Source organism: Pan paniscus, chromosome 8, assembly GCF_029289425.2.
Source record: "Pan paniscus chromosome 8, NHGRI_mPanPan1-v2.0_pri, whole genome shotgun sequence".
In the NCBI taxonomy this organism is placed as follows: domain Eukaryota; kingdom Metazoa; phylum Chordata; class Mammalia; order Primates; family Hominidae; genus Pan; species Pan paniscus.
Window position 1 is genome coordinate 17,461,514 of NC_073257.2, and position 19,649 is coordinate 17,481,162.

Sequence of the window (19,649 nt, forward strand, 5' to 3'; positions counted from 1 at the left end):
ATACAGTCAATCAACTTGGTGTAAAACTAAGCAAAATTAATTGTAGATATTATTTCTCTCCAGGCACAAAAACGTGTTTTGAACCTACTCTAACCAACTGTCAAAAGGCTGTGTTAAGTGATTCTCTGACAAGGTAAGATCTAATGCTTGGTGTCTTTTTGAAGTTTTTCAAAATTGCCTCCAATATCAACCTTCCCTTCCCTTTCAGCATTCTGTTCCCTATCTTTCAGCTCATCTTTCTAGTTTTCCTATAGCAAGAAAACATGTTCAGAGAGCAAGATGATTATATGTATTGATTCTATATGAGAAATATCACCTGTTCTGTCATTAGGGGCTTTAAATATGCCTACCTTATTAAAGAGCTACTTCTCTAGACACAACTGTGACTGAAGAATTAATTCACTCAAGATCCAATATTACCCACAGCAACTCCTTCAATCTCAACCTCCTACTGTGTCAAAACCAGGCTTCCTTCATGAACACTTACCTATACCAAGAGTGCAGACTTTCTTTTCCCTATAGTAATTCAAATTGGGTATTGTGTTGCTTTTCCCTACCACTTTTCTCTTCTGGGACTACTTATATTTACTGTAGTACATCTATCTAATTTCAAATATTAAAGAGGCAGGTTCTCTAGTGACGAAGGACTATAGGGAGTTGGTTTTATCTAAACTTTAAAGCAGTGGTTTTCAAAGTTTGGTACCAGAACCTATGGGGTCCCTAGAATCATTTTGGGGGCATGATGTAAAAATTATTTTTATGATAATACTAAGAACCTATTTTCTTTTTTACTCTCATTCTTTTGTGAACGTACAGTGGAGTTTCCCAGAGGCTTATGTGGTATTGATAGATGCAGGATGCAGATAAGGTGGGGGTCGAGGGGGTCCCCAGAGAATCTCTGACCTACTCCACAAGTGTTTACATCAGATGCTTTCATGCAGATGAGGGAACCTGCCCAGGATGTTGTCTGCAGATGCCCACAATGGACTGGGGACCCGCCTGTGCACTGGGAGAATAAGGTGGAGCCACAGGAAGTTCATGGCCTGTGCAGCAGGAGGAGCCTGGCCTCTTCTGATCCTGTGTGTTGGCCTGGTACTCAATCTGTGAGGTGGTAGCATGTTAGCAGGAGTCCCTCTCAATTTGCTGACAGCTTTTTTTTCTCCTTTTTCCTATTTGCCCATACATTCTGCTCTCTTCACCCTTCAATGTGTCCACATGCCTCATTTATCCTGGTCATGACACAAGAACCGGGATTTAGCTGAACTAAGAAGCAAAAATTCTGCATCATTTTGGTGGCGTGTACAGGGACATGAGGAAGGGTGAGTAAGATGTGAACCAAAAAAATCATTTTCCCTTTTGTTTCTAAGCCTTTTTGTACTCGGACTTCTTATGAGGATAGAGGAAACTGTGTACCACCCTACCTCAATGACCACAGGTGCTCCCTGCCCCCCTTCGCTCCTGACTGGGATGCATGGCCATAACTGCCACAGGTGCGTGTGGTGTCTAACGGCCATGCTGGGCAGAAATGAGCCACAGCCACTGCCTGGGCCCCAAAGTGGCCTCAGGGACCCAGGCCCCATGTGGCAAACTGGCCAGTGTTCCCTGCCATGCATCTACGGAGTCTTCCCCACCCCTGGCCAAGGGGTCCAGCTCCATCAGACAGTAATTAAATTTCTCTCTCTGTTGTAGGAACCATTTGCATAAGAATAAAACATCTTCCCACCCCTGCACTTTAAGCTTTTTTTCTTTTCTCCACCAGGTCAGGAGTTAACTTTTAAGTGAGAGCTTTTTTCCCCCTTTTAGAAAACGTTTTACTAGGCCAGGACCCCAGCTGTCACTGTTTATATTCTCTGTAAAGTTTTAATTATAAAAAAGGATTTGTGAGGTTGGTCTTAAGCTGCAGCCAATCTGGTGTGCTCTGCATGTCTTTCTGTATGGTCAACAGCAAACTTTGCTGCAGGCCTCCATATTGTTTTACATCCTTGGAATTGTGACCTGTAACCACATGGTAGTGCTTTGTTTTAGCTTCTGCCATTTTGCAATGGCAGCCTACGTTCAATCCTGGCTTAGGGAATGAGTCTTTTCTGGTTTGATATCTGTGTGACTTTTGCCATTTGTTGATTGTCTTCCATTCTACAAACTGCCTTGGATTTTCCTTTTCCTGAGCCTTTAGTAAAGTTTGAAAGCCAGAAATATTGGCCTCTTGGCACAGCTAAAGTGGGGTAACAGGGATATAAAGGGTTTTCTTAAAGAGCGCTCAGCTTAATTAAAAGTGAATGTCCAAGTTACAGGTATATTTAAAAGGCCTTTATGTTTTTTCTTCTTGGCTCTTGCTTTCCTGGAAAAAGGTTTTTTTCTCATTTGACTGAATTATTTTTCTCCATTTTGCCTTGCCACTCATAATATACTCATGAGTGGGGAGAGACCTCGGATTTCCTCATGCAGCCCCAGGAATTAGAGGCAGATGGAGCCCTCTCAAAATCTGTTTTGTCTTCCAGCCATACCTGTTTATTAGGCCCTAGAAACTGCATGTTTTCCTAGCCTTGCTCTTAAGGCTCCTGCTTGCAGTGCAAACCAGTAAAAGGCCTCAGGATTTTTGAGCTCTTCTTATCCCACCTTGATTTCTTTTGACACATGTTTTCTAATAACCCAGTTTGTCTCTTCTCACCTTCAGGCCAACAAACTCCAACCAGTCATGCAACTAGAGCCCTGGACAATGCCCTCTTCTACTGGGAACCCTTAGATCAAACTCTGAGGGAGATCTGACTGCTGTTTTCCCAAAACAGTGCCCCTTGTCAGCAGGATGCACTTCAGATTTGTCTTTGCCTTATCCTTATCCTTACTCTAACAGCTCCGTTAGATGTATTTCTTTAGGTGGGGAATGATAGATGCAGGAGGCAGCTGAGGGAGGGTCCCCAGAGAATCTCCAAGCCACCTCACAAGTGTTTACATCAGATGCTTTTGTATAGATGAGGGAACTTGCCCAGGGTCTTGTCTGCACATGCCCACAACGGACTGGGGACTTGCCTGCCTGCTGGGAGAGTGGAGTGGAGCCATGGGAAGTTCATGCCATGTGCAAAGGGGAGGGGCCTGGCCTCTTTAGCTCCTGTGTGGCGGCCTGGTACTCAATCTGTGAGATGGTAGCCTGTTAGCAGGACCCCCTCTCACTTTTTTTCTCTTTTTTCCTTTTTGTCCAAAAAATTCTGCTCTCTTCAGCCTTCAATTTGTCCATGTGCCTAAATTTTTCTGATCATAATACAAGAACCTGGATTTATCTGAGCTAAGGAGCAGAAATTCTGCATCAGTGTATGACATTGCAACAGATTAAGGCAGAAGCAGATTTGAGATTCTGGCTGTCCTCTGTGAAGCTACTCATGAGATTTTCAAAAATATAAAACCACATCATTTTTCTCTCAATGATTTTTGTTTGGTGAAATATTGTATTTTGTTATAAAATGTATTATTTATGCTAATAGGTAATAGGTTTATTTCTTAAATAAATTGATGCATAAATATTTAAAAGCTTTTTTTTAGTTTAAATTTCTAATTTGGTGCCTATCAATGGATGTAGCACATGTAAACTAAAGCTCTGGGGGTCCTCAATAATTTTTAAGAGTATAAAGTGTTCCTAAGACCAAAATTTTGCAAAAATATAGTTTCAAATTTATTTAAGGTACTTCAGGCTGTGGGAAAAGATATGGAAAACTCTCTATTTTATGAGGCTAGCATAACTGATAATAAACCTAAAAAATAACAAATGAAAAAATATAAGTATAGCTCAATTACACTGATGAGCCTAAATGCATAATTCTAAATAAAAATATTACTTAATAGAATCCAAGACTGTATAAAATAAAATAATATGCCAATTTGTAAGTTTTAATGTCAGTGTTATAATTATTTTTTATATCTGGAGATCTAGTAACATAATTTATGACATCAATAAATTTTAAAAGAATAAAAACATAAATTTATATCTATAGATGCTTAATGATATTTTAGGCAAATAAAACTATAACTAAAATATAAATTGAGTAATTATTTAAATGGAAATAAAAATAATTTACCAAAACACCCAGTAAATTTTCCTGTTGCAAAATATTGAATTAAAATGTACAAATAAAGAGATCACATCACCATTTTAATTTTTATTTATTTATTTTTTTTTTGAGAAAAGGTCTCACTCTATCACCCAGACTGGAGTGCAGTGGCGTGATCATGGCTCACTGCAGCCTCAATCTCCAGGACTCAAGTGATTCTCCAACCTCAGCCTCCTCAGTAGCTGAGTCTACAGCTGCGCACCAGCACACCCAGCTAATTTTTGTATTTTTTGTAGAGACAGTGTTTCACTATGTTTTCTAGGCTGGTCTTGAATTCCTGAGCTCAAGCAATCTGCCCACCTCAGCCTCCCAAAGTGCTGAGATTGCAGGTGTAAGCCATCACGTCCAGCTTTAAAATTTTTATTGCCATTTTTATCAAGTACCAGACACTATTAATTACAGAGCATTATTTTGTGTACCTCTAAGAAAGAAAAATGCTAATTATTATTTTAAGGTGCCATGAATTAGACATGTTAAACTGTGAAAATATATATACTTTAGAACTGGCTAACTATAGTAAAATTGTCTTGGATGCTGCAAATACAATATCAAAAGAGAACAACTGGTGAAATATTGGATATTATTATAATACAACTAGAAAATTCGAGAGATCCTAGTAAAAAAATCACTCAGTAGAATAAACTGGAAACTTTTGTAGTGACTGTATACAAAACAAATGCACAAAACTTGAGCCAAAGCATCTAGAACTGGAAATGAAAAAAAGTTGCATTCACTCAGATAACAACTTCAAAATACTTAGGAATAAAGTTGACAGGATTACTAGAGATTCCACAGAATAAAACTATGTGATATCATTGAAGGCATATAATAAGGTCTGAACAAACAAAATGTATCATTTTTGGATGAGAAGACAATCTATTAAAATGTAAATCTCATAAAATAATATATATATATCCAAGAAATTCTATTTCAAATTCCAACTGACTTGTTTTTAATTGGATACAATTTATTTAAGTGTATATAAAAATTAATGTGAGAGAGAAAATTTATGAAAAGTAGAACAGTGAGGGAAACTTGCTTTAATGGAACTCACATCATATTGCAAAGCCAATATATTCTAAGCAATAACAATAACATTGGTATAAGTTTACACAGAAATGTCAGTTAACTAGACTAGGAAATTCAGAGTTAGTTTTTATTTATATAAGAATTTAAGATATGATTCAAAAGGTAGTGCAATTCAGGGGAGATAATAAGTTATTTAATAAATAATGCCTGAAAAATGTTATTGACCTTACAAATAGAATTCTATACCTTCTGACATCATATATGTCCAAAAAATTCCAGCTATATGACACAAAGTATAAAAAAGGAGGAGAAAAAACTTACAAGGAATGTCCAACGTGCCATCTTGTGTGAGAGAAGACCTTGTTTAATGAACAACAACAACAAAATCCTTGCAAGAGACAGAGATATTTCGTTATATAAAAAAATTAAACTTTTGCATGGCAAAATTTACTGTTAACACAGTTAATAAGTAAATGGTAAATTTGGAAAACTTTTATAAATCAGGCAAACTGAGGGTGATATTAATAACCTGAGAGAGCTGTTAAAAATTGTCAAGAAAAGGACACATAATTTAGAAAAGAGTGACTAAACTCTGAGGTGTTTCGAGGAAAAGAGGTCCAAATGGTCACAAGCAGAGTCAAAGATGCATAGTTTCACTAGTCATTTGAGAAAAGCAAATTCAAACAATAAGGAGATTTTTTTCACTATACAGCCATTTAACTGGCAAACATTTAAATGACTTATATTACCTATTGTGGGCAGAAGCGTGGATAAGAAAGTAAAAAAATTTTTAAAAAGTACTTTCCTATGTTGCTGATAGAAATGTAAAACTGAATTTTAAAAGCAATCTGGTAACAGCTACAGAAAGTATAATTTTACAGACCTTTTAAGCCATAAATCCTGATCGCATAGAAATGAAAGCTCCCATGTAGTGGCATGCATGCCAGGATATTTTACACAAACGTGTTTAGTGCCATCACTGTACCCACATGAACACTCACCCACGGGCAATCACTGGTAACTGTGGTGCACCGACTCCAGTAACACTGGAGTCTAATTACTATGGTCTAATTCCTCTACTTATTTTCCTAAAGAGTCATGCAAGGCCTGAGAAGTCCAAAAATGTGTCATCCCAGCCTTTCACACCCATTGCCATATTTATGGAGGGAGGGAAGAAAGAGAAAAAGAGAGTCAAGACTCTTCAGAGGATTCGCTCCTCTCAGAGATCAGGAATGAAAAATTAACCAATAAAATAATACTGGTGCACTTAGAGGAATTTCTATGTGCTAGACCTCACAGGACGGTGTATCAGGATCCAGTTTTGTTAAGCCATGACCAAATACTTTCTGTGTGTTGTATTTATACATACATATATATAATATATACTTTATATATGAAATATTTATATATTATAAAATTATATGTGAAATATTTAAATATTTCACATATAAATATATAATATGTAATTATATATTTGAGAAAAAATATATATTTGAGAAATATATATATAACACCAGAATAATTATACACCAGAATAATTACACCAGAAATAAATATATATATGAGAAAAATATATATAAATATATATACTATATAATAGGTATTATATAATATATATAAATATATATATTATATATTATATAATATATAAATATATAATATATATATTATATAATATATAATATATAATTATATTTATATATATAAATATATATTTTTATATATTTATATATATGTATATATCTTTCTATATTTATATATTTCTATATTTATATATTATTTATATATATATTTATATATATAAATATATAAAATCTATATATGTAAATATATAAATATATATAAATAGATATAAATAGATAAATATATATATTTATCTATTTATATCTATTTATATATATTTATATATTTATATATATTTATCTATTTATATATTTATCTATTTATATATTTTTATATATAAATATATATATATTATATATATAAATATATATATATTATATATATAAATATATATTTATATATAAAAATATATTTATATATAATATATATTATATAATATATAAAATATATTATATATTTCATATATATAATATATTATTATATATTATAGATAATATATATATAAAATATATAATATATATAATATATTATATTATAATATATAATATAATATATATTATATATTATATATATTATATAATATATAATATATAATATATTATATATATAATATATATATTTATATATAATATAATATATATTATATAATTATAAATATATATTATATAATATATATTATATAATATATATTTATAATTATATAATATATATTATATTATATATAAATATATAATTATATATAACTATATAATATATTAATATATAAAGTATATAAATATATACTATATAAATATGTAAAGTATATAAATATATACTATATAAATATGTAAAGTATATGATATCTAAATATATATATTATAAATTCACACAGGGACAGAAAACCAAATACCATGTGTCTGCACTTATAAGTGGGAGCCATTTATAGATATAAAATATATACATATTTTATATATAAAATATGTTATATATATTTCATATATATTTTATATAAAATATGTATATATTATACATATAAATTTATTATATATAATTATATATTAATATTACATAAATATGTATAATTATATACTATATAATTATATTTATACATATAATTATATATAAATATATATATATATATATTTTTTTAAGATGGAAGTTCATTCTTTTTTCCCAGGAGTGCAATGGTGTGATCTTGGCTCACTGCAACCTCCACCTTTCAGGTTCAAGCAATTCTCCTGCCTCAGCCTCCCGACTAGCTGGGATTACAGGCGTGCCCTGCCACCATGCCCGGCTAATTTTTTGTATTTTTAGTAGAGATAGGGTTTCTCCATGTTGGTCAGGCTGGTCTCGAACTCCTGGCCTCAGGTGATCTGCCTGCCTCAGCCTCCCAATGTGCTGGGATTACAGGCGTGAGCCACTGCACCCAGCCTACATATATATATATGTTTTTTTTTTAAAGAAATAGTTCTGTATTATATGAGCATGGAGAAAATATGGAAGTACATATTAAGCTGTTAATAAATTATTGTGAGGAGCTGCTGAAAAGAGTGACATGGAAAGGAAAGGGCATAAGGAGATCTGAACAAAAAGAAAAAAGTTCATCTACACAGCATGTATATATCCATGTGACTGAGGACAAATAATTGAAAGAAAAAGTAAAAAGCAGAACATGGTTGTATTTATGCATTTATTTAAAATTACATAATTGTAATTTATATCCTTTATATACAAATAATTAAACAAGTTTAGCAAGTAATTTCAAATGACAAAGAAAGCCCTAAGAAAGCACTCAATATAATCACTTAAAAGACCAAAAGGTATGCATGATAATTTATAGATTAGTAACTGGGAATGGTCCCATATTGAGACAGCAATATTTCCTGACATCCAGAGAATTGCTTTCTATAAATAAAGATTTTGGTGCTTACCTCTAAGTGATGTCTAGGGCATGTCCAATCATGAATAGAAAAACACTGAACTTCACAGCGGGTGTAAAGGGAGAAACCGTTGCCCTTTAGACATTGGAAAAGTTCTTATGTTCTTGCTTGCCTTGTGATCTTTTATTGCGAAACTTGCAAAATAAATTGATCTTGGCTTTTACCTGCTCTTTTATATTTAACCCTCCCTCCTATGCTACAGTTAAAAGTCACAGACCAAATTATTTATCATAATCAAAGCAGAAGTGGGTCAAGCACAGATTTAATAACTATTTAATAGAATTTAATATTGATTTAATAGATATTAAATTTAAATTTAATATCGATTTGATAGAATATTTAATAGAAAAATAATAACAATAACATATCCCTAAGGACCCTCAGGCAAACAGTAGCGATTCCTGAAATGTGAGAACCTGGCCATGTGCTTGTCTTTCAGAAAAGGGTCTGAATCTGATATGAAAATTCAGAAGTTATTCATACAATATATTCTCATTGGAAAACTTGAACCATTTGGCCCAACAATCCCATTACTGGCTGTACACCCAGAAGCATATACATCATTGTGTTATAAAGACGTGTGCCTGTGTATGTTTATTGCGGCACATTCACAATAGCAAAGCCGTAGAATCCACCTAAATGCCCGTGCATGACAGATTGGAGAAAGAAAATCTGGTCCGTATACAACACAAAATGCTGTGCAGCCGTAAAAAAGAACAAGATCATGTCCACTGCAGGGACATGGATGGAACTGGAGGCCGTTATCTTTAGAAAATTAACACAGGGACAGAAAACCAAGTACCACATGTCCGCACTTATAAGTGGGAGCTAAATGATGAGAACACATGGACCCACAGAGGGGAACAACACACACTGGGGCCTTTCGGAGGGTGGAGGATAGGAGGAGGGAATCAGGAAAAATAACTGATGGGTACTAGGCTTAATACCTGCACGATGAAATAATCTGTACAACAAACCTCCATGACACAAGTTTACCTATATAGCAAACCTGCACTTGTACCCCTGAACTTAAAATAAAAGTTAAAAAAGAATTATCTTAATATAGATACAATAAGTTGTCATTTCCAGAATTAAAAACGTGTATCTTAGTATGAATCAAGTGCATAAATGGTGGGAAAATGTTATTTTATTGGCTAATTTTTCATCCCTGACCTCTAAGAGGAGCGAGTCCTCTGAAGAGTGTTGACTCTCTTTTTCTCTCTCTTCCCTCCCTCCATAAATGTGGCAATGGGTGTGGAAGGCTGGGATGAAGCATTGTCGGACTCCTCAGGCCTTGCAAGGCTCTCTTTAGGGAAATAGGTAGAGAACTTAGACTCCGGTGTTACTGGAGTCGGTGAACCACAGTTACTCAGTGATTGCCTATCAAGATTGTTCCATCAGTCTTGGATTCTATTAGGTAATATTTTTATTTAGAATTATGCATTTAGGTTCATCAGTGTAATTGAGCTATAGTTATAGTTTTCCTTTTTTATTTTTTAGGTTTATCATCAGTTATGCTAGCCTCATAAAATAAATTGAGAGTTTTCTGTATTTTTCCCACAGACTGAAGTACCTTACATAAATTTGAAACTCTGTTTTCTCAAAATGTTTAGTCTTAGGAACACTTTACACTCTTAAAAATCATTGAGGACCTCCAAAGCTTGAGTTTATATGTGCTACATCCATTGATATGCACCAAATTAGAAATTTAAACTAATAAAATTTAAAATATTTATGCATCAATTTATTTAAAATAAACCTATCATATATTAGCATAAATAATATATTTTATAACAAAATACAATATTTCACCAGACAAAAATCATTCAGAGAGAAAAATGATGTGGTTTTATGTTTTTGAAAATCTCCTGAGTAGTGTCATAGAGGACAGCCAGAATTTCGTTTCTGCTTCTGCATTCATCTGTTGCAATGTCATACACTGATGCTGAATTTTTGCCCCTTAGTTCAGCTAAATCCAGGTTGTTATGTTGTGACCAGGAAAAACTAGGCACGTGTACACATTGAAGGGTGAACAGAGCAGAATTTTGGGGACAAAAAGGAAAAAAGAGAAAAAAAGTGAGAGGGGGGCCCTGCTAACAGGCTACCATCTCACAGATTGAGTACCAGGCCACCACACAGGAGCTGAAGAGGCCAGGCCCCTCCCCCTTGCACATGGCATGAACTTCCATGGCTCCGCTCCAGTCTCCCAGCAGGTAGGCATGTCCCCAGTACGTTGTGGGCATGTGCAGACAGGACCCTGGGCAGGTTCCCTCATTTACACAAAAGCATCTGATGTAAACACTTGTGGGGTGGGTTGGAGATTCTCTGGGGCCCTCCCTCATCTGCTTCCTGCATCTATCATTCCCCCTTTAAAGAAATACATCTAACTGCCATTAAGAGTAAGGATAAGGATGAAGACAACTTAAACAGTTTCTTGCTGATTCTGGATATTAGACCTTCATCAGATGCATAGTGTGTAGGCATTTTCTTCCATTCTTTAGGTTGTCTGTTTATTCTGTTGCTAGTGTCTTTTGCTGTGTAGAAGCTGTTTAGTTTATTACGTCCCACTTATCTTTCTGTTTTTGTTGCAATTGCTTTGCATGCCTTCATCATGAAATCTTTACCAGGGTCTATGTCAGAATGGTATTTCCTAGGTTATCTTTAAGGGTTTTTCATAGTTTTAGGTTTAAAACTTAAGGTTTTAATATATTTTGAGTTGATTTTTTAATACGAGATAAGGAAGGCTTTCCAGTTTCAATCTTCCGCACATGGCTAGCTAGTCATCACAGCATCACTCATTGAATGATTGCAGATGTGCAGCATTATTTCTGGGACTTCTCTACTGTTCCCTCGGTCCATGGGCCTGCTTTTGTACTAGTACCTTCATGGATGACTTTGAGGAATTCAAGACTTCAGTGGAGAAAATAATTGCAGATGTAATGGAAATAGTAAGAGAACTATAGTTAATATTGGAGCTTGAATATTACTGAATGGTTGCAATCTCACGATATAATTTTACCAAATGAGAAGCTACTTTTATGGATGAGCAAAGAATGTGGTTTGGTGAAATAGATTCCACTTCTGTTGAAGATGCTGTAAACATTCCTGAAATGACAGCAAAGGATTTAGAATATGACATAAACGTAGTTGGCGAGGCAATGACATTGAGAGAATTTTCTCTTCATGCTTTCATGTCCCCACAGTGATGGAGCTGCCTCACAGAGCCTTTCTCAGAAGATAGCCCAGGCATTACACGACACATGACTGTCATTAATGACAGGGAAAGAGTTACTTGTGCCATTTTCTTTTTCTTTATTATTATTTTTTTTTCCTGAGACAGAGACTACCTCTGTTTTCCAGGCTGGATTGCAGTGGCGCAATCTTGGCTCGCTGCAACCTCTGCCTCCGGGGCTTCTGCATAGTTGGGGTTACAGGCTTGCACCACCACACCTTGCTTAATTTTGTGTTTTTATAGAGATGGGGTTTCACCATGTTGGTCTTAAACTCCTGGCCTCAAGTGATCTGCCTGCCTCAGCCTCCCAAAGTGCTGGGATAACAGGTGTGAGCCACCAGTCCCGGCTACTTGTGCCATTTTCAATGTTTTACCACTCTCTATAGCTTTTTGTCCTTCATATTCACCGTTACTATCATCTTGTAAGGTTGTGTGACTTTTTTATAAATGACATTTGGATTCCCTTCTCATTTCCTATTGAGTATATTTTACAGTTATTCTCTGTGATTGCTATGGGGATGACATATGATTTTATAAAATTATAACAATTTATTTTGAATCAATACCAATTTAACTTTAATTTTATATAAAAACTCTGCCTTTCCCCAGGTTTTTACTCTACTTCACATTGTTTTGTCACTAATTACAGCTTTCTGCATTGTGTACATATCAACTTAGAATTATACTTATTTCTATACGTTTATATTTTAAATCTTGAAGAAAAACAGAGTACAATTCCAAAATTTCAAAAATACATGTTTTCATATTTTGCCACCTATTCACATTGACTAGATGTCTTTATGGGTCTAAATGGCTGTAAGTTACTATTTCCTTTTATTCAACCTGAATAATTCCCTTCAGCATTTCTTGTAGAGAAAAAATAATGAAATCAGGGCTTGGAGGTCCCTATACAATTTTCTTACATCCCAAGTGTTCCTAAAACCAAGTGTTGAGCTTTAAGAAATTCTGAGTAAGTTTTTGTTTGTTTTTAACTAAGAATTTTGTGGAAACAGAGGGTAAAGAACTGGAATAAGCCTGTAGCAGATTTAATATTTACAAATGACTGTCCTAATGATTATTTCACATCTGGAAAAACATGTTATGCATGCTAAAGAAATCTGAAATTTAAAATATTTCCTAAGAACTACACACTTGACCTGTAAGTTTTAAGAAAATGTCATTCTTTTCTTGGTAGTTACATCAATCAACCTTATGAGATGTGAAATAATTATTACTTAAAATAAGAAAGTTCAGGTGGAACAGGAGGCAGTTGTTTACATGGTTTGTTTGAGACATGCTAAGTGTGAATGTCCCTTAGACACTAATAGGGAGATGTAGAGCACACATTGTTACATTCTGTCCTGGAGTTTGGAGGGAAAAGCATAGCTAGAAATATTTTTGGGGTGTTTCTCAACCTAGAGGTGGTATTTAAAGCCAGAGATCATCAAGGGAATGAAAATAGACAGAAAACAGTCCAAGAAATTGGCCTAGGGCACTCCAAAGTTTATGACCTCCCTCAATTTTAAGGAATACATAGTTTAAGGAAAGATTGTGGGCTGCAAAACTTGCTGGGAGACCTGGCTTGAGAAAGCCTCTTTAATGGGGTTAAGGTGGCCGCCAGAGTAAGAACAGTTAGTGTGCCCAGGTCAAAAACCACTGTCCTCAAAATGCTTTCACCAGGATATCCCAAGTTTTCAAAAGAGCTGCCTGAGATGAAAATTTATGTCCCCATGATTAACTGATTTACTTCGTACCCCTAAAAACGATGTAAAAGAATTACATATATTTGTAAGAGTTGTTCCTGACATTTACTAAAGTTTGAAAACATTGTGCAATTTTGCAGACACTGCTTCCAAAAGATTTTTGGGATTTTGGAGAATTTGCTTTATTAGATGTATTATTTACCATTTTGATCTTAATTTGAGAGTAATATGTAATGGCTTTAGAACATTTTGTCTTTTATACTTGCAAGCATGCCTTACAGCTCTCTTCCCACCGTAACCACATGCCAAAAGCAAGGAAATTAACATGAGTGACCTAAACAGACCTTTTGCAGTAAAACACATGTTGATGAGATTACAATCCTGACCCCAAAACCATCACTTATTTTATGTATGAAACATTTAAAAAGATCAAGTATCATAAATTAATAGTATATTTTTAGAATCTAAGAGCATTCTCTAAAGATGGGGTTGGTATTTAGGGGAATCTGATCAGTCAATGGTGTCTTCAATGTCCTTTCCCACCACAGCCTAGTACGGTCAGTGCTGTAACTGGCCACACATCAGAGGTCCAGGCGTGACTCTCAGCTCTAGGATTTCTTAAAGCATTGTGGAGAGAATTTCCTTTTATGCACAACATATAATTATCCAAAAAATGGTGCCAATGTATTTTTCCAAGCATACATGTACTCAACCCTCTCCTTCTAAACCTCTTCAATATCTGACTTCTAATCATTTCTCCTGGGTGAGTGCCCTCCCTCCTCACTGAACACCCCTCCCACAGGGATGCCTCATTCCTAGGCTCTGGGAGGGAGCCTAGGAATCTGATCCCTGCACTGCCGGAGGAAGCCCATGGATTCCTGGTCATCCTGTCAATAGCCCTCACCCTCCAGACTCCATGCTGTGTGTGTTCTTGTTCCTCAAATAGCTAAAGATGCACTGATATATACCTGTCACCAGCTCCTTCTTTAGAAGGTGGAAATCACCCATGCCCACCTAAAAATGTCTATAAAATGGTTGTCATCATCTCCCAGCCCCTGATCCTAACTTATAAGCAAATCACCATTTTTGAGCTAATGAGTCAGAAAGAAAGAAAACATACAAGTAATGGAGACCAAAGTAGGTAAAGAATCTTTGAAAGAGAGCACTCAATTTTTTCAAAGAGAAAAAAAAAATATTGTCTTTCCCTTCTGGCCTGTGAACTTATATTTGGCTGACTGAAGTCGCTAAGCAGGGTAGATTTAGCCAAAGGCGATGTGTCCAATCACCAGCATAAAGACGTCCTCTGTGTCGCCATCCACACACAGGGCCTCTGATAGAACTCATACAAAGTCCTTCATGTTAATATTCACCTGAAAATGGACAATCAGGGTGGCCAGCAAGACTGAAGAAAGAAAGGATAATGCATGATAAGAACTGCAATGATTCCATTATTGGGGGGGGTAGCACAGTGATTTCTAGGAAGCTGCCATTAGTGTGGATGTTAAGAAGTTCATTTTCTGATTGCTGGAGTGTCTGCATTTTTTACTTTTATGAACATGACTTTATAGTATCTGTATTATCAAAGTAATAAATTATTCAATTCTACTCCCCTGCCTGGAACTTAATACATAAAACACAAATTCCACTGGGCCCAGTGGCTCACGCCTGTAATCCCAGCACTTTGGGAGGCTGAGGTAAGTGGTTGTATCACCTGAGGTCAGGAGTTTGAGACCAGCCTGACCAACATGGTGAAACCTCATCTCTACTAAAAGATACAAAAATTAGCCAGGTATGGTGGCAGACACCTGTAATCGCAGCTATTTGGGAGGCCGAGGCAGGAGAATCATTTGAATGCAGGAGGAGGAGGTTGCAGTTAGCTGAGACAATGCCATTGCACCCCAGCCTGGGCAACAAGAGCGAAACTCTGTCTCAAAACAAACAAACAAACAAACAAACAAACAAACAAAACACACACAAAGTCAAATGTTCAAACATATTCCTGTACATCTGCCTACAGAGCAAAGAGATATTCTATTTCAAATTCTCAATGGAAGTAGGAACTCTTTCTGCCTTACTTTGAAGGAGAAACAAGTTATACGCTCATCACTAATAAATAATTTTGAGTGTGAAAGGCTACTGGTAGCAATTAGGCTTTCTTTTATTACTTTATTTATTATTTACTGCCTGCCTACCATATGCAACATATTTGGTTAGTTTCAGAAATGTAAATTGTTGTGTATGATCCAGGGTCCAATATCCAAGAAAATACAATGCACTAAAAATGTCTATGTAGACATAACGCAAAAAATAAAGGGACAAATAAATGCCTGCTTATCATTAGATATTTCATTGGTGGTAAGAATTACAGATGCTTGCTATTCTTCCTTTTATTTAATAATTTCTTTTATTTTTTATTTTCCTCTATATTAATAAAATATCAACAATGGTATCTACCAGTTTTTGAGTTCTTATGATATGCCATTGTGGTTATGTTTTTCACACATTATCTCATCATCTCTATTACTTCTTAAAATCTCCAGTGCCAGCAGTTACATAACTTCTCTTTCCCCTCATTACATTAGTGACCATCCATGACTTCTAAAACCTTAAAGCATTTGAAAGGCAGTCTCCCAATAGACAGAAACACCTGAAATCGGTAAAGACAGTAGCTACATTGCCTTACTGTCCATCAATGCTGGATTGCAGTCTTTTTTTATCTTTTGTCTTAGGTTCAGGGTTCATGTGCAGGTTTGTAAATTGTATGTCATGGGGGTTTGGTGTAGAGATTATTTTGTCACCCAGGTACCAATCACTTGAATAGAGTGTCCCTTCCCCAGTGCTTGTTTTTATTAATTGACAGAAATCAGATGAATGTAGTTGTGCAGCATTACTTCTGGCTATTTTGTTCCATTGATCCATGTGTCTGTTTCTGTACAAGTCTCATGCTCTTTTGGTTACTGTAGCCTATCAATATAGTTTGAAGTTGGGTAATGTAATGCCTCCACCTTTGTTCTGCCTTGACTGTTAGAGTCTTTTTGGTTCCTTGTAAATTTTAACATAGTGTTTTTTTTCTAGTTCTGTGAAGAATGTCATTGATAGTTTGATGGGAATAGCATTAAATCTGTAAATTGCTTTGGGCAGTATGGCCACTTTAACAATATTAATTCTTCTTATCCACGAGCATGGAATGTTTTTCCATTTGTTTTTCTTGTCTCTGATTTCCTTTAAGCAGTGTTTTGTAATTGTAATTCTCATGGTAGTGATATTTACCCTCTGTGGTTATCTTATTCCTATATATGATGCTCATTTACCATTCCAACAATCCTAGGGCACAGACACTCACACACACACACAGGTACACACACTTACATGGAGTCATGAACACAGGCACACACACATGCACACACTTGCATACACATACACACTAGCACATATACACACAGGCACACACACATACACACAGGCACACATACACACAGGTGCACACACATACACACACAGGCACACACACACAGATACTCTCATCTTCTCCAGCTCTTCTTCTTCTGTGTATTGATGTTATCTTCAGGGTGGGTGGAGGCTGCTGAAGCAATTTTTGAACTCACACTGCAGCAGGACAATAGCTACTTGCAGAAGAAAGGCCACCTTATTTTAAAAATGTCTTCCTAGAAGTGAGGAATCCTTTCTAGAAGCCCCTAGCATGGTCCCTCTTATGTGGCATTGGCTAGGACTGGATCACAGCAGCTCTCTTCCCACTGCAACCACATGCCAAGGGCAAGGAAATTAACATGAGTGACCTAAACAGACCTTTTGCAGTAAATCACATGTTGATGAGATTACAATCCTGACCCCTAAAACCATAATATGAAATTGATGTTTTTCAAAAAAGTTAGACATTTCCAATATTGCCTATATTTCCAAATTGCTTTGCAAAGTTTTAAAACAACTCAAAATAAATTAAAGTTTTAAATGTAAGAACTGAAACTATAAACTGCTATAAGAAAATGTAAGGAAAATTCTAAATTCTTTGGGGAAAAAGTAATAACTAGGGAAATAATTCAAGAATATGACCTCAAGAACACAAACAAGAGAATAAAAACAGACATATATGGCTTAATAAAACAAATAAGCTTCTGTAAATCAAAAGAAATAATCGAAAGGGTGAACAGACAACCTACAAAATGGAAGAAAATATTTACAAACTGTAAATCCAATAGAAAACTCGTATCAAAAATTTATGGCCAGGCATGGTGGCTCACATCTGTAATCCCAACACTTTGGGAGGCTGATGTTTGTGGATCACCTGAGGTCACGAGTTCAAGACCAACCTGGTCAACATGGCGAGATGCCATTGCTACGAAAAATACAAAAATTAGCCAGGGGGGTGGCTCATGGCTATAATCCCAGGTACTTGGCAGGCTGAGGCATGAGAATCGCTTGTACCTGGGAGGTGGAGGTTGCAATGAGCTGAGATTGTGCCACTGAACTCCAGCCTGGGCGACAGAGCAAGACTGTGTCTCAAAAGGAAAAAAAAAATTCTAAGAAACTCAACAACAACAACAACAACCCAAATAACCTCTGTTAAACTAGGTGAAGAGCAGAGGTTTCCCAGCTTCATGCTTCGGCATACCTCTAGGAACTTGATATCTGCCCGCTGAAACTTCTTCCTCCTGCTGGTGCTTGTGTCTGCCATTGTGTAACCTGTAAGCGGGCCTTCTACTTGGCTAAGCAGGAAGATTAGATGGCTGTGCCTTCCACAGGTCAGATCAATGTCTTATTACACAGATAGCTTCTCTCAGTTAACAGGGATCCAATATATACACATCTGTATCAGCCATAGCCAGTTCTTTCTCATAAAACCATCTACTGGCCTGGAACTTGAATCACTCAACACAAAAAGACATCTGCTGATGCAAGCCCACTGCACTAGGGAATAAGATAACCTCCCTGATAAGCTCATCATCCAAACAAAAGCAAATGCAAAACATAACAGGGTAAAATAGTTTATGCAATTGAGAAAAAAACAGGAAACAACTCTGAAAGTATGAAAAAACAGACTGTTTAACACCCTCAAAGGATCACACATTAACTCTCCAGCAATAGATCCTAACTTAAATGAAATTTTGAAATACCAGATAAATAATTCAAAATATTGAGTTATAGAAACTCAATAAGACCAAACAGAAAGCTGAAAACTAACACATAGAAATCAGAAAAAAACAATTCAGAATATGAAAGAATATATTGACATCATTTAAAAAAGAATCAGAACTTCTGGAAATAAAAAAATTCATTGAAGGAATTGTGAAATGCAGTTGAAAGCTTTAACAATAGGCTAGACCAAGAGGAAGAAAGAATTTTAGAGCTGGAACACAAGTCTTTGAAATTAACTCAGTCAGACATTAATATAGAAAAATTAATTTTAAAAAATCCACAAAGTCTTTGAGAAATAGGGAATTTTATGAAGTGACCATCCCTCAGAAATGTAAGTATTCCAGAGTGAGAAGAAAAAGAACTAAAAAGTATGGAAAACGCTTTGGAGGATATACTTCAGAAAACCTTCCCTGGTATTGGGAAACATTTAGACATTCAGATGCAAGAAGATCAGAGAATTCTTGGAAAATACATTTCAAGATGAACCTCACCACAGCATATAGTCATCAGACTATTTGAAGTCAACATAAAGAAAAAAATTCTAAGAGTTGCAAGAGAGAAACACCTAATCACCTGTAAAGGAAATCCCATCAGACTAAAATTGAATTCTCAGCAGAAACCCTACGGGCCAGAATATACTGCAGGCTTATATTCATCCTCCTTAAAGAACAAAAGGCAGCCAAGTATTTTATATGCTGCTAAGCTAAACTTCCAAAATGATACAGGAATAGTCTTTTCCAGATAAACAATTACTAAGGGAATTCATTACCACTAGACCAGTCCTAGAAGAAATGCTGAAAGAAATTCTAAACATGGAAATTAGGGGACAATACACATCATCATAAAAGGGCACATTAGTACAAATCTCACAGATCCTACAAAGTAATTA

At 35.5% G+C, this 19,649-nt stretch overlaps 2 protein-coding genes across 2 annotated transcripts in view; both read left to right on the forward strand.

Annotated features, from left to right (window-relative positions):
• Window positions 1-19,649, forward strand: part of AKR1E2 (aldo-keto reductase family 1 member E2) — a 130,009-nt gene that overhangs the window by 84,641 nt on the left and 25,719 nt on the right. The window contains exon 16 of the mRNA XM_003827773.5: window positions 64-133. The gene's annotated coding sequence lies outside the window, so the exon portion shown is untranslated. The remainder of the gene's footprint in view (window positions 1-63; window positions 134-19,649) is intronic.
• LOC100986729 (aldo-keto reductase family 1 member C1) overlaps window positions 1-19,649 on the forward strand; it is an 88,881-nt gene that overhangs the window by 18,381 nt on the left and 50,851 nt on the right. Inside the window, exon 2 of the mRNA XM_063607231.1 lies at window positions 64-133. The gene's annotated coding sequence lies outside the window, so the exon portion shown is untranslated. The remainder of the gene's footprint in view (window positions 1-63; window positions 134-19,649) is intronic.